The sequence below is a fragment of the Myodes glareolus genome, chromosome 24 (genome assembly GCF_982192425.1).
Source record: "Myodes glareolus chromosome 24, mMyoGla1.1, whole genome shotgun sequence".
Lineage (NCBI taxonomy): Eukaryota > Metazoa > Chordata > Mammalia > Rodentia > Cricetidae > Myodes > Myodes glareolus.
Window position 1 is genome coordinate 32,129,519 of NC_142049.1, and position 12,966 is coordinate 32,142,484.

Consider the following 12,966-nt stretch of genomic DNA (forward strand, 5'->3'; position numbering starts at 1 on the left):
ATCAGTACTGAAGCTTTCCAATGGCCCTCCCTTGCCTCCTTCTTGTGTTTCCTTCTGTGGGCATCTTACAGAGAGACACGGGCATAACTTGTTTAGCCTTGGATCTAGAGGACAAACTCTGACCGGAACACCTAGGAAAGGTTATTTTGGCACCGAGAAAGGTGCAAAAGAGGGGCTGGGAGATCCAGTGCTGGGAGTGTGGGTTTCATGGGCACATGCACATACATTTGTGCACACACAGAGATAACACACTTCCACACACAAGAATAGAGGGAATGTCTCTAGAGAGTCCATCCAATGGATCCTCAGGCTGCCAACAGACATCTTTCTCTGTCCTGTACTGGGCATTGGGGAGGGGATCACAGGGAGAGATGTTTCTGCATGTATTGAGTATAATATGCAGGAACGGAGTATGCGAAGTGTCGAATAGGATAGAGGACGCACATTGCTAAGTGTGGACAGTCACCCTGCTACAGATAACTGGCCATGCAGATTTCAGCCTCATTCTCCTGATGGGAACTTTGTTAGAGTCTAAGTCTCCTGCCTTTTCCCCTGCCCTTTGCAGGCTCTGAGCCAGGCACAATGGCAAAGCAGATTCGGAGGGCTGACGTGGAAGCAAAGGAGGAAACAACTTGGTGAGCTGAGCCACACTTGGGAAGGGTAGTCTCGTTCTCAAGGCTGCTGGGCACAAGGAAGTGGGAGGGCCAGGGGAAGCTAACCCCACTCTCTATCTGCTCTACAAGGGCTTCCAGGGCCCATGGAGTCATGGCTGTGAGAAAACAGAGGCCATCTCTGAGGAATCAGGCGCCTGTGCTCACAATGACTCCACTTAAACTGTCTTAGCCCAGCTCCGCGCCTTCCTTGTGGTGCAGTAGCTGCAAAAGCCTGTCCCACCGTCGAGGGAGAACTTTTACTTATACCAGGAAAGCAGTGTGTTCTCTAGCTGTCCACGGTGAGGGTCACAGTCCTCCCCAAGAGTTCTGTGGAAAGTTGAAGAAGCTGAGAGGACGGTGGGCCATCATGTCTGTCAGCAGAATGTGGACATATGACTGCAGCTAGACAGAGCAGGGACTGACGGGAAACAGGAGAGTCTGGGACCTGGAGATACTCTGGAGGCAACCCGTTGGGATGGCAGCACCAGGGAGTACATGGGAATGCCCATGCCTCAAGGGAGGAGCATGCTCTCTTCTGAGTGTGGGAAGGCTCTGGTACCCTTCAACAGTGTCACCGTGGCCTTGTAGAATCAGGCAGAGTCCTGCCTCGTTCTTTGTTTGCTCCCAACCTAGAACGACTTCCTAGAATCACCAGGTGATCACCTGGCACTTGCCAGGGACTTCTTGGGAGACCCTGGGGATAGAGACAGAGAGTCAACTCTGGCATTGGGGTAGAAGTAAGAGATCCAGGAAGTGAAACTAGGACAGGCTGACTTCCAGGAAGCTGGGGCATTGTGACACTTCAACCATGTCACTGGAGAGCAGGCGTTGGCCCGGGGACCTCCCCACTTGAAATACTTGTGTGTGCAGCAGACGATAAAGTTGTCGTTGGCTCTGTAGGGCCAACATTAACTCTCAGTGGCGTCCTAATCTTCTTAGAACACTCCTTGGCCAGGCGGCTCCTTCTCCAGATGTTCCTGGGAAACAAGGGGAGCTCCTCACAGCTGTGTGGGTTCATGGGCTCAGTCATAGCCCATGGAGTGCGTGGGCTAGTAAGGAACAGTAGTACCCGGCCTGGGTCTCCTGGTCCCTCCACAGATGACAGCACACCGATCCCAAGAGGTGCCTTCTTCAGTTGCTGTGCCGAGAAATGAAACCTTGCATAACCCTGTGAAACCGCAAGAGAAAAACACGCAAGGCCACTGCATGCAGCTGGGCCCTGGGGCTCCTCCTCCCTGCTGTTGTCAGGAAGGGGAGCCAGGCAGGTTTGTGCTACGCACAAGAAAAACTTTACTGCAGGGGCATCTGTTTCAAGGTCCCTGAAGACCCGCCTCTGTCATGAACTGTGGCATTTACTTTAGGGCTATGGGATCTGGGCTGTTTGACATTCTGTCCCGGTCCCTGAGCAAAACTTAGCCGGGCTGAGCTGCGCACTTTCTGGGGCCCTACCTCACCCGGAGCTGGGCACAGATGAACGCTGCTCCCCTTCACTGTGCGTCTCTGAGGGGCTCCCTACGTGAGGGCCCAGGCTCCCAGTGCCACAGCAGACGTGCCAGGGCAGGTCGGTGGGGCTGTTACCGTGAAAGTGGCACTCTAGGCTCCAGGGGTCTAGAAAGAGCTCTCGACTTTGCTATAGAAGGGTATGTTTTAAGCCAGGTGTTTGGGGGTCAAGACAGACAGAGGGGATGGTTCTAGACTGGCATGGGGTGTGTCGTCCTTTATCCTGGGTGCACAGGTCTTACCTGGGGACACCCCAAACATTAAGTTACTAGCCAAAGGCCCAGGCACACAGGTACAAACGGATATACATACACAAGCACAACCACACAGATAAACAGACCCATGGACACATGCGTGTGTGTGTATGTGTGTGTGCGCGCGCGTGTGCGCACACACACACACACACACACACACCTGTCTCCCCAGAGTTCTGTCCAGGCCTCCTTTCACAAGCTCTCACTCTGCGTGTTCTGTCACTTATGCCACAGACATGGAACCTTTTCAGTCTCTGACACGCCCTCGAGAGTGGTGGCCCCGAGATTCCTGGCCCAGGCCTGAAGTGAAGGACTCTTGATCGCTCCTCTCCTCCCGTCCTCCTTGCTCCCTGCTGGAAAGCTGGAGGCTCTGAGGACCTGGCTGCCAGCCCCATTACAGGCCTAGGCAGGTGATACCCTGCCAGGAAGAAGCTCAACAGATGCTTGCCCTGCGGCAGATGGGCCCTGAGGGCGAGGAGCTCCTGAGGGCTTAGCAACTGCTGAACAAGCTTTCTCATAGCAAGTAAAGGCTGGGGGTGGGAGGACAGATGATTAGCGTATCAGGGTAAAGATGTCTCCCCGGGAGTCCTTCACAGTATGTAGAGGCCTGAGTAAGGCTCACCTGGATGCAAGCAGGCACACCTGGACACCTGTGGCCTTCACCAGGAGAGTCTAAATGGAAGAAGGGCACAGATAGAGATCAACCTTCACTGAGACGGTGCCCGGTAACAAGGAGGAAGATGTTGGCCAGTATTGGTCTCTTGCCTCTTGACGCTACCGTAATAAGCACAGCGGGGGCGGGGAGTGAATTGAGCAAGAACTAAGGAAGACGATGCTTCACAAGCCAGGGAAACAGACTGAGGAGCACTCAGGTGGATTGCCCCATGATGAGATCCTGGGATGGACTCTGTCCTTCTCACCTCTGATGTCACACATCAGTTGGGCACACTTGTGTGGCACAGCGTGATATTATTTCTTTCCATGATACAATGTACAGTGAACAAAACATAGCAAGTAGTACAAGCGCCACCTCACACATTCGCAGTAGCCAGCCTGGGTCTCCACGGCCCTGCAAAGAGAATGTAGTGTGTGCACACAGTGGACTACTCTCCAGCCATAGCAAGGAATGAGGTCCTGCTGCTTCTTTAACACGGACAGAACTGGAGGACATTATGATAAATGAAATCAGCCAGATACCGAGAGAGGTAACGGCTACAAACACTCATTCAGATATAGAATATTTAAAAAAGCAATCTTAAAGACACAGAGAACAGAGCCATGGCTATCAGAAACTGGGAAGGGAAGGTGAGTAACAAAATACTATCAAACAGGAGGAATAAGCTCTGGTGTCCTGCGGCACAATAGAAAGATGTGACAGTTAGTGTTGTCATCCTGACATAATCTGAAGTTATCTTAAGGGTAGGCCTCTTGGCCTACCTGTGAGAGGTTATCTTGACGGCATTAATCGAGATATGGGCCCCCCGTGAGCGGCCCCATTCCCTGGCTGAGATCCTGGACTGCACAATTGGAGGAAGGAATGCAGGCCTCGTCGTTTTCTGCTCTCGGTCATGGATGTCATGTGACCAACTGCTTCAAGTCCCTGCCACCTTGGTTTCCCGGCCGTCTAAGACTATTTGCTTGAACTGTGAGCTGGGACAAACCTGGCTTCTGTCAGGCGATGCAATCAGAGTGACAGGAGAAGGAACTAAGACAGATGCTACACTCTACACAACAGGTATTCTATATCTCTTTCATCTGTGCACAGGAGGCTATAGCAAGGGACTCACCCTTCCCCGTCTTTCCTAAAGGACCTAAGTAGGACTAGTTTTAACAGGGGGGGCACAGTAAATTCTGGCAATGTTAAGCGTCCTCTGCTGAATACTTAGAGTCTCCGTTATCCCAGGAATGTAGTCTTCAACTTTTAATAGTTATACTAATTTTTTTCAACTTTTTTTTTTTTTAAGACAGGGTTTCTCTGTGTAATCCTGGCTATCCTGGAACTCACTCTATAGATCTGGCTGGCCTCAAACTCACAGATATCCTCCTACCTCTGCCTGCTGAGTGCTAGAATTAAAGGTGTGTACCAACAAGCATGACTTTTTTTTTTTAGCACTTTTTTAATGAATGCGAAGGTGGAGAGGCAGATAAATTCTTTTCTGCTAAGAGTCTAAGTTTTTATAAGTCAAGGCTGAAGCTTTGTTGGGGGAAGGGCTGAGAGGATCTCAAAGGAGTTGATAAGGAGTAGTCCCTGCCAGCCTGCTGCTATCAGAAGCTCCTACCACACCCCTCCAAGCTGCCTGGTTACTACTCCTCCTCTGGCCACCACTGTCCCCATGTAGCCTTGCTGCACATGCACAGGAGCCCATGGTGGTCAGGGAAGAGCAAAGAATATTACTCAGTCACAAGTCAAATATATCAGACAGCTGCCCAACCACTGGAGCCCGGATCCTGACTCCGGATTTGGTCATCTGTTGAAGAAATATCACATTTACCCTTTACCACAACCCTGCCCATTTCTTGGCTCCCCAGGCTCCCTGTCTATGCCCTGGGTAACTGAGCAGATCTCTCCCGGAAGTGTGTTAGCTACAGCAGAGGTTAGGCCCCTTTGTCTTGCCCATGCGAACCTTCTCTATCTTTCAGCTTCTACCACTCACAAAGCATCAGGAGGCTATCTCCAGCCACGGTCATGTGACCTTGAATTGTCCAGCCTCAGAGACCGTGAACCTAAACAGTCCCCTTTCTTTTTATATATATCTTGCATCAGACAGTCCTTAGAAAATAAACTCACCGCTTGGTCAAGATTGAGTGTCATGTTGATAGTTTACGGGGAGGGGGTAGAAAACGATCCTAAAACCATATGGTGGACCAGCCGACTAAGGCAGAGCCTGAATCAAATCAGTGTTTACACTCCAGCCGCAAGGCTACAGGAGAAAAGTAAGCAAGACTCTAGAAGAAGGGCTGAAGACTTCATCACCACAGGACTGGACATGCGTACCTACCCACCCTGAGATGCTCTATTCCATGTACCTAGATTTGGCATTTGTAGTAGCCAAGAGACAAAAGACAAGCTAAACTAAACAACTAATAACCTCTGGACACCCTGCCCGACCTCCTCTTTGCCACTTGTGAGAAGTAAACCACATCTCTGCTTCCCTAGGCTAGTGTCTGGCACAGAGCCACAAATACCAATACAGTGACCCCCCTGAGTTGCAAAATCTCGACTGGGAGGCCCACATGTAATCCAGGTTGGCTGGAAACAAAGGAACAGGAGGGCACTCCCTGGGTGGCCTGGCCTATTAGGGAGGCTCTTGGTGGCCCAAGTTCCCCGTCCCAGCTCTGGCCTTCTTGGCTTTGGTTTCAGAGACCTCAAGTACAAAGGAAAACTGATACTGTCACCCCATATGGCCAGTCTGAAGTGTGAAATGGCACATGGCCCTGGCAGAGACTCGGGAAGTAGTAGGTGTAGCCTCAAGGCTGCATCAGTGACACTGCTCCTGAACCCACTGAGCGTGGGCTTGCGGGAACAGGTGGACTTTCCAATGCAGGAAGCAGCGAGCATCACATGGAAGGCAGGGCAGTGGGTTCTCCATTCGGTGGCAGGTGATCCTTTTGGCAGAGGTCTGACAGAACCATATGGTGATAGGCCTGTTTCATGTGACAGGCTAAATATGAACTTGGAGGGAAAGAGAAGTGTTCAGGGGGCCTCTGCAGAAGACTAGCCTGTTGTTGGCAATTAAAGAATAAATAAAACAGAGAGAGAGAGAGAGAGAAGAGAGAGAAAGAGAGAGAGAAAAGAGAGAGAGAGAACCTTAAACTATGGTGGCTTAGGAAAGGGTGGGCTTGGTTCCAGAGCCCTTGAAGCCTATTGAATATCACTGGACTTCAGGTTTGGCTAGGTTAATCCCTCACATTCTGTTCTCCAAGACTCCTCCCTCCATGGCCCTGACTCCCACCTCACAAGAGTGATTTCCACAGAAGCCCCCAGGCATCCAACGTGGCCTGTTTCTGCAGGTGGACGAGCCTGGTTCCACTTGCACACGGGCCAAGCGGAGCTGCACCTTGGCCAGGAAGCTGCCCAGGAGGAGCTGGCCACCCTGTTCAGGATGACGAAAAGAGGCTATTTTGGGTTGAAATCCAGGTTGTGTGGGTGCTGTCTACAAAGAGCTTCTGCCCGGAGCCTGGGGAAAACCACCTGCCCTGCAGCGTAGGCTAAACACCCCCAACACACTTCACACTCAAGCCACTTGCAGCTCTGAGGGAGCCTGTCTGGGACCAACCACTCCAGCTTCATCAACTGCCTGGCTTGGTCCCTGTTGTCCCGGGGCCTGAGCAGCTGCGGTTCAGGTACAGGCTTGCCTTCGTTGTCTGCTTCTCCTCGCAAAACCAAAGGGGAGGGTGGGAAGTTTAATCTCATCTTGGAAATCCAGAGGTCTTGTCTTACAGAAATGGTAAGTGGGATACTCAAGAGCAGTCAGGATGGAGTACAAGGGGTGCAGGGATGGCAGCCCTGGCTCCACACGCTCTCCTCTAATAGAGACCATGGGGACCCTGCCTTCCCTACTCAAGTCAGCTCAGATGGGCCCAGTCCTGAAGGTCTCTGGATGTTCCTGATGCCTCTGTGCATGGACACCCAAGGAAGTAGAAATAATTGCAGTCCCTTTAGGGAGGCCAAGTTTCACTACTCATATAGTCACCATGAGGTGGCTCATCTGCCCTTAGAGCCTACCTCTCCTTCAGCCTGGATGCTTGGCCTAAGAACTGGCATGGGGCCAGAAATTAGCCGAGTGATCATGACTTAGGGTGTGGGTGCTCCCAGTGTCCTTGCTAGCCATTCAGAGTATGAATTATTATAGTTGGGCACTGCCTAAACTGCCTCCCCACCAGCCCTCCTCTCTGGATGGTGGCCCCAGCTGTTAGCCAGCTGGCCACTCGCTGAGATAATGGCAGCCACCTTGCTTCTGACAGTAAAGTGTCACCACCTGTCAACTCGTCTATGGCGACGCTGTCATCCCCGTTGCTATGGAAGTCCCCGGAGCAGCTTTACTGTCACCCCGGCTCTCCAAAAGCAGTCACGCTGAGCTCCCTACAACACTTTGTCTCTGCCGCCTTAGTAGACGCGGCAGCCATCAGCCTGGGTGGGGCCCTCACACAGCCTTGCTTTTTCCCCTGTGCTTCTGGCATTTCTCTGTATCCAGTTTGGGCTCTCCCCTCCCAGCTGTTCAGAGAGCCATCCCAGAACATGGGCACGATGTCTCCTGAGGTCCCTGCCTGGACAGGAAAGGCCACATCAGGGAGGGGCTGCCTTTACGGCTCTACCCCATATGTTCTTCCACTCTTCCTGGGTCCAGTCACAGGTTATTGTTCTTCCAGGGCCTGTCTGGGCCTGCAAGGGCTACAGCACAGACCCCTTCTTCCTCTCCTGTGACACCTGCTGCAACATGGATGAACCTGCAGACGGTACGCGGAGTGAAGTCAACCGTGTGACAGAGGACACGCCTAGATTGCTCTGCCCATCCAAGGTGTCCAGTGCCCTCAGTTTCGTGGAGAGGTGGGAAAAGGTTGTTGTCAAGGGCAGGGGAGGAAAGCTGGGGAGCTGATGCTTAACCAGACAGAGTTTCAGTTTTGCAAGATGAAAAGACTTCTGTGGTTGGATGTTGCGCTAGATAGCTTTATGTCACCCTGACACAAGGGACAATCATCTGAGAGGAGGGAGCCTCAATTGAAAAAAACCCCTCCGTAAGATTGGGCTATAGGCAAGCTTGTAGGGCATTTTCTTAACTAGTGATTGATAGGCAAGGGCCCAGCCCGTTGTGGGTGGTGCCATCCCTGGGTGGTGGCCCTGGGATGCTATAAAAGCAGGCTGAGCAAGTCATGGAGAACAATCTAACAAGCAGCCCTCCTCCTGCCTGCACATTCTGGCCCTGTTTGAGTTCCTGTTCTGACTTCCTCTGATGATGAACTGTTGATGTGGGTGTGTAAGCCAAATTAACCCTTTCCTCCCTTAGTTGTGTTTGGTCACGGTGTTTTGTCACAGCTATAGTGACAATAGGACAGATATGGTGTACCCAGAGCACCGTAGAGTGTCCCAGAGCGCCGTGAGTGTCCCCAGAGCGCCGTGAGTGTCCCAGAGCGCCGTGAGTGTCCCAGAGCGCCGTGAGTGTCCCAGAGCGCCGTGAGTGTCCCCAGAGCGCCGTGAGTGTCCCCAGAGCGCCGTGAGTGTCCCCAGAGCGCCGTGAGTGTTCCAGAGCGCCGTGAGTGTTCCAAAGCGCCGTGAGTGTTCCAGAGCGCCGTGAGTGTAGTGATGGAGGGCTGGCTTGTTGGGGTTTCTGTCCCTCCCAGTACCCCAACAGCCAGCAAACAACAAAGAAAATAACACAGAGTCTACATTAGGTTATAAACTGATTGGCCCATTAGGTCAGGCTTCTTATTAGTCCTTGTAACTTATATTAATCCATTATCATTATCTATGTTAGCCATAATGGCTCGGTACCTTTCTCAGTGTGACAGCTTACATCTTGCCTCTTCGGTGGTCTGCGCAGGAATGAAGGAATGGCTTCCTGCTTTCCAGGATACTCCTGTTCTCATTGCATCACCTCTACTTCCTGTCTGGTTTTCCCACCTATACTGCCTGCCTGGCCAATCAGCGTTTTATTAAAATATGATTGACAGAGTACAGACAATTCTCCCGCATCACTGTGAGTGTCCCAGAGCACCGTGAGTGTCCCAGAGCGCCGTGAGTGTTCCTAACACCTCTGCCCTATATACTTTAAAGTGGTTAAGATTATGAATCTATTTATTTATTTATTTTAGTTTTTTTGGTTTTTCGAAACAGGATTTCTCTGTGTAGCCCTGGTTTTCCGGGATCTCACTCTGTAGGCCAGGCTGCCCTCGAACTCACAGAGATCCTCCTGCCTCTGCCTCCCGGGTGCTGGTATTAAAGGCGTGCGCCACCACCGCCAGACTTATATGTGTTTTCTAACAATTCACCATTAAACACACAACAAAATAGACAAAGGCAGCCTCCCTCCTGCACGAGGGTTCTTACTGCTGTTACAAAGAGGCGAGACAGACACTTTCAAGGAAGAGAGACTCTTGTCATGGTTTAAAGGTGTCGGTCCATGGCCAGCTGGCGCCATTCCCGAGGCCCTGTAGTGAGGCAGAATTTCACAGTTGCAGGAGTGTGTGAAGGAGAAGAAGAGGCACCTGAGCCAAGGTTCAGCTTCTGAGACCATACTGCCAATGGCACACTTATTTCACTGAGACCTCACGGCTGGAAGTTTCCATCACCCGCCAGTAATGCCATCATCTGGGAACCCATCAGTGACTAATCCATTTGGTCAGAGCCCTCAGGAGCCAGCCAATCACCTTAGTGATTTGCTCCACCAGCTGAGGACCCCCATCTTCAGTCCTTGAACCATCTAGAGACACTTTAAATCCAAACTGTAATGCCTTTGGCAAAGGATCCTGCACCTCCCAAGTTGGCTGCACTGGGATCCAGTCCTCCCTGCCTATCAGTATGTCCATACTGAGAGGCCATAGAGGCAGGTTCCAACAGATCTACATCATCTTGTTAGACTCCTATCCCTCCTAAGACCATTACACGGCCATCAAGTCAGAGGACAACGGTCCCTTCTGTGGATCTGTTACGTTCACAGGAACCTGCAGCTCCCCTACTTCCCCATCTTCAGACAACAGCAGGCAGGAGCTAAGGGTTCCACAATTTCTATAAGCTACTTGCGAGCCTAGTCCTTCACACCAGCCTTTCTCACTCTTTCTACCCACCTACCCCAGCTGCCGAGAATTAGAAGTTCCCTGGATGCTGCAGGGAGACCCTCTTTTTCATATTTTGATTTAACTGGTCTTCTCTCTTCTTCATGAGGGAAGCATGAAGCATTCAAAGCAGACTATTCTCCCAGCTCCAGGCCCCTGGGACTTCTTACAGGCCGGATGCTGCATTGGTCAGCAGACCCTCTTCCCTCAAAGTCTCTCACGATTGGGACTGTAATGCCAGAGTGTGAGCTACCTGGTACCTGGGGTTGGCCCTGGGTGCTGGCTTCTGGAAAGCAATGCCATGCCAAGTCGAGTGTCTGTAAAGAAAGAAAGAAGATAGGATTGTGCACAGGGAGAGAGGACCTGGGGACCACTGCATCCTTCGGGAAGACGAACCACCAGGACTATCTGAGATCTGCACCGGGGATATCAATGGGGTGTTGGACACAGACAAGGTGGGTTGAGTCTTACCCCAGGACTTCCCCTGAGAGTGGAATATGGTTTAGGGGGAAGGAGAAAAGGTAATTCATTGACAGCCTGTACCCGGAGGTAGGAGTGGGCGTCTGGGGACAGGCGAGCCCTCTCTACACTCCCAACTCCATCCGGCTCGATCTACTGCTGATGCCATGAAGCCTTCTCATGGTGAGGCATCCTGGGCCATGGGAGAGGAAGGCTCATCTCAGACTACTCTGAAGCAGCCTCCTCGACTACTTCCACACCACCACCTGACAGCGGGGAGCGGAGTTTCTACAGGAGAGGGGAACACCCTTGTAGACAGGGTCAGTTCAGTGGAAGTCCAGGTGGATATGTGTTCTCTTAGGCTCAGGCCAGGGCTTAGTATCCTGGAACTCTTCACGCTTCAACCCTTGCATTTGCATTTTATAAGTGAAGTTGATGGTACAGGGGAGAGCCCTAGAGGGCCTTCTGAGCTCCTGTCCTCCTATTTCTAATAAGGGTCGTGGGCCACCCATTCCTCCCATCCCAGTGTTTAGGGTCCTTTACTAGGCAGGGCTCAGATCTGGTTCACAAAGTTTGGATACATGGAACCCCACCTATACAAGCCCAAACCTGGTCACTTAATGAGACTTGGACTTGTCCAAGTATAGGTACTCTTGAGCCCAATAATGTGTGACTTTTCAATAGTCTACCAAAAAGCTGCACGTGATAGCATTCCCCTATAAGCCCAGCACTAAGGAATCTGAGACAGAGGATTTAGAGTTTGAGACCAGTCTGAACTGCATAGCTACACCCAGACGCTCACCAAACAAATAGCAATGTTCCTATACTGTGAGTCGGGTCACTTGCACCCTCCTCATGCCTGGCTTCCCTTCTTTCACACCCCTCTTTCTTAGAAACAAACCAAAGAGCGGCAGCAGGGTTCTGCCCAGAGTCTCTCAGCTGCTTTCCACTCCCCGGCCTGCGGGAACTGCTGCCAAACCAACCAAGCCTACAAAAGGGATCCCAGTGCTGTTGGTAATTTGAGAGTATTCAACTTGAACTCAAAGAGTTCTGTGATTTCCCAAATCCAGCCTATGGGACTGACTTGGGAACCTGACAGGCAAGCACAAGCTGCCCTCAGCCTGGTCTCTGTAGCTCCATAGTGGCCTGGTTGACACCTGCCCTGCCGCGGTTTAGATATGTTGCCATAATTCTTCCTGCTGAGCCAAATGAGGTTTGATTGTCACCTGTCCCCAGCTCCCCGAACAGTGTTTGAAGTTCGTTTCCTGTGTTTTGCTTTGCTCCGGGTGTTAGAAACGAGCCCTGCCCCCCAATGCCAGTGTAAGCAATGGAAACAGGGCTGGGCTTTCCATCTGCCCTCACCTCAGGGAGTTCCTAGATGGCCCCTCCCACCCTCATGCCCTACCTCCTGCACACACAGGGAGCCGGCTCACAAGCCACTGGGGACCCATCTGGCTGCTTGTTTGGGTGAGAGCCCTGTGTTCAGAGGCCCTGCAGGCAGTCCTGGCAGAGGGAAGGCCGTGCCAAGTGGGTGTCAAGCAACAGCTGGGCACACAGTCCACATGCCCCGCTGCAGGAGGCTCCAGACCTCCCCCGGTGCCCTTGGGGAGCCACCTCCCTAATAATTCCTCCCCTGGTTCCCTGGGGAAGGGTGAGAGAACACAGGATAATTGTCACAGATCATGTGCTAGAGAGAGAGCCACGCAGACCTGGGGCTGGGGGAAAGCAAGCGATGAAAACAGCCCTTTGTCTGCAGCCTCCATACACTGGGCTTGTGTTTCTGCATTATGACAATTGGGTGAAACATTAGACCGGGGCATCAATTATTCAGATTTCACTGTGAGGTCAGAACATAGCTCCGACCTGCTCCTACTCAGAGGGAGTCGGGTCCAAGGAGGCCGAGGAGACTCAGCTAAGCTCCAGGGCGGGGCCTCAGCACCACGCCCTCAGGTCTCAGCTGTTCAGCAACCATGAGGTTAGCCTCCTCTACCAGTACCAACCAAAGCATTTCTACTGCCTCTCCAGGCACCTGGGTTGCATGGAGCATGCCCAAAACATAAATCCATTGTCTGTAAGAAACGACAGCCTGGAAAACTCCCTGGGACTCAAGGAGTTTGTTGACTCGATGCCTCCAATATACACAAGACACACATACACATATGCTCATACACAGATACGCACAAGACGCATGTGTGCACGCGCACACACACACGTACATGCACACACGCTCACACAGCAGCAGCAGCAGTAGCATTTATCTCTCTTGTTCTGTCTATTTGCTCTGAGCTTCTGTCTAATCCTTGGTTTATCCCACAAGCCCTCAGTATCTC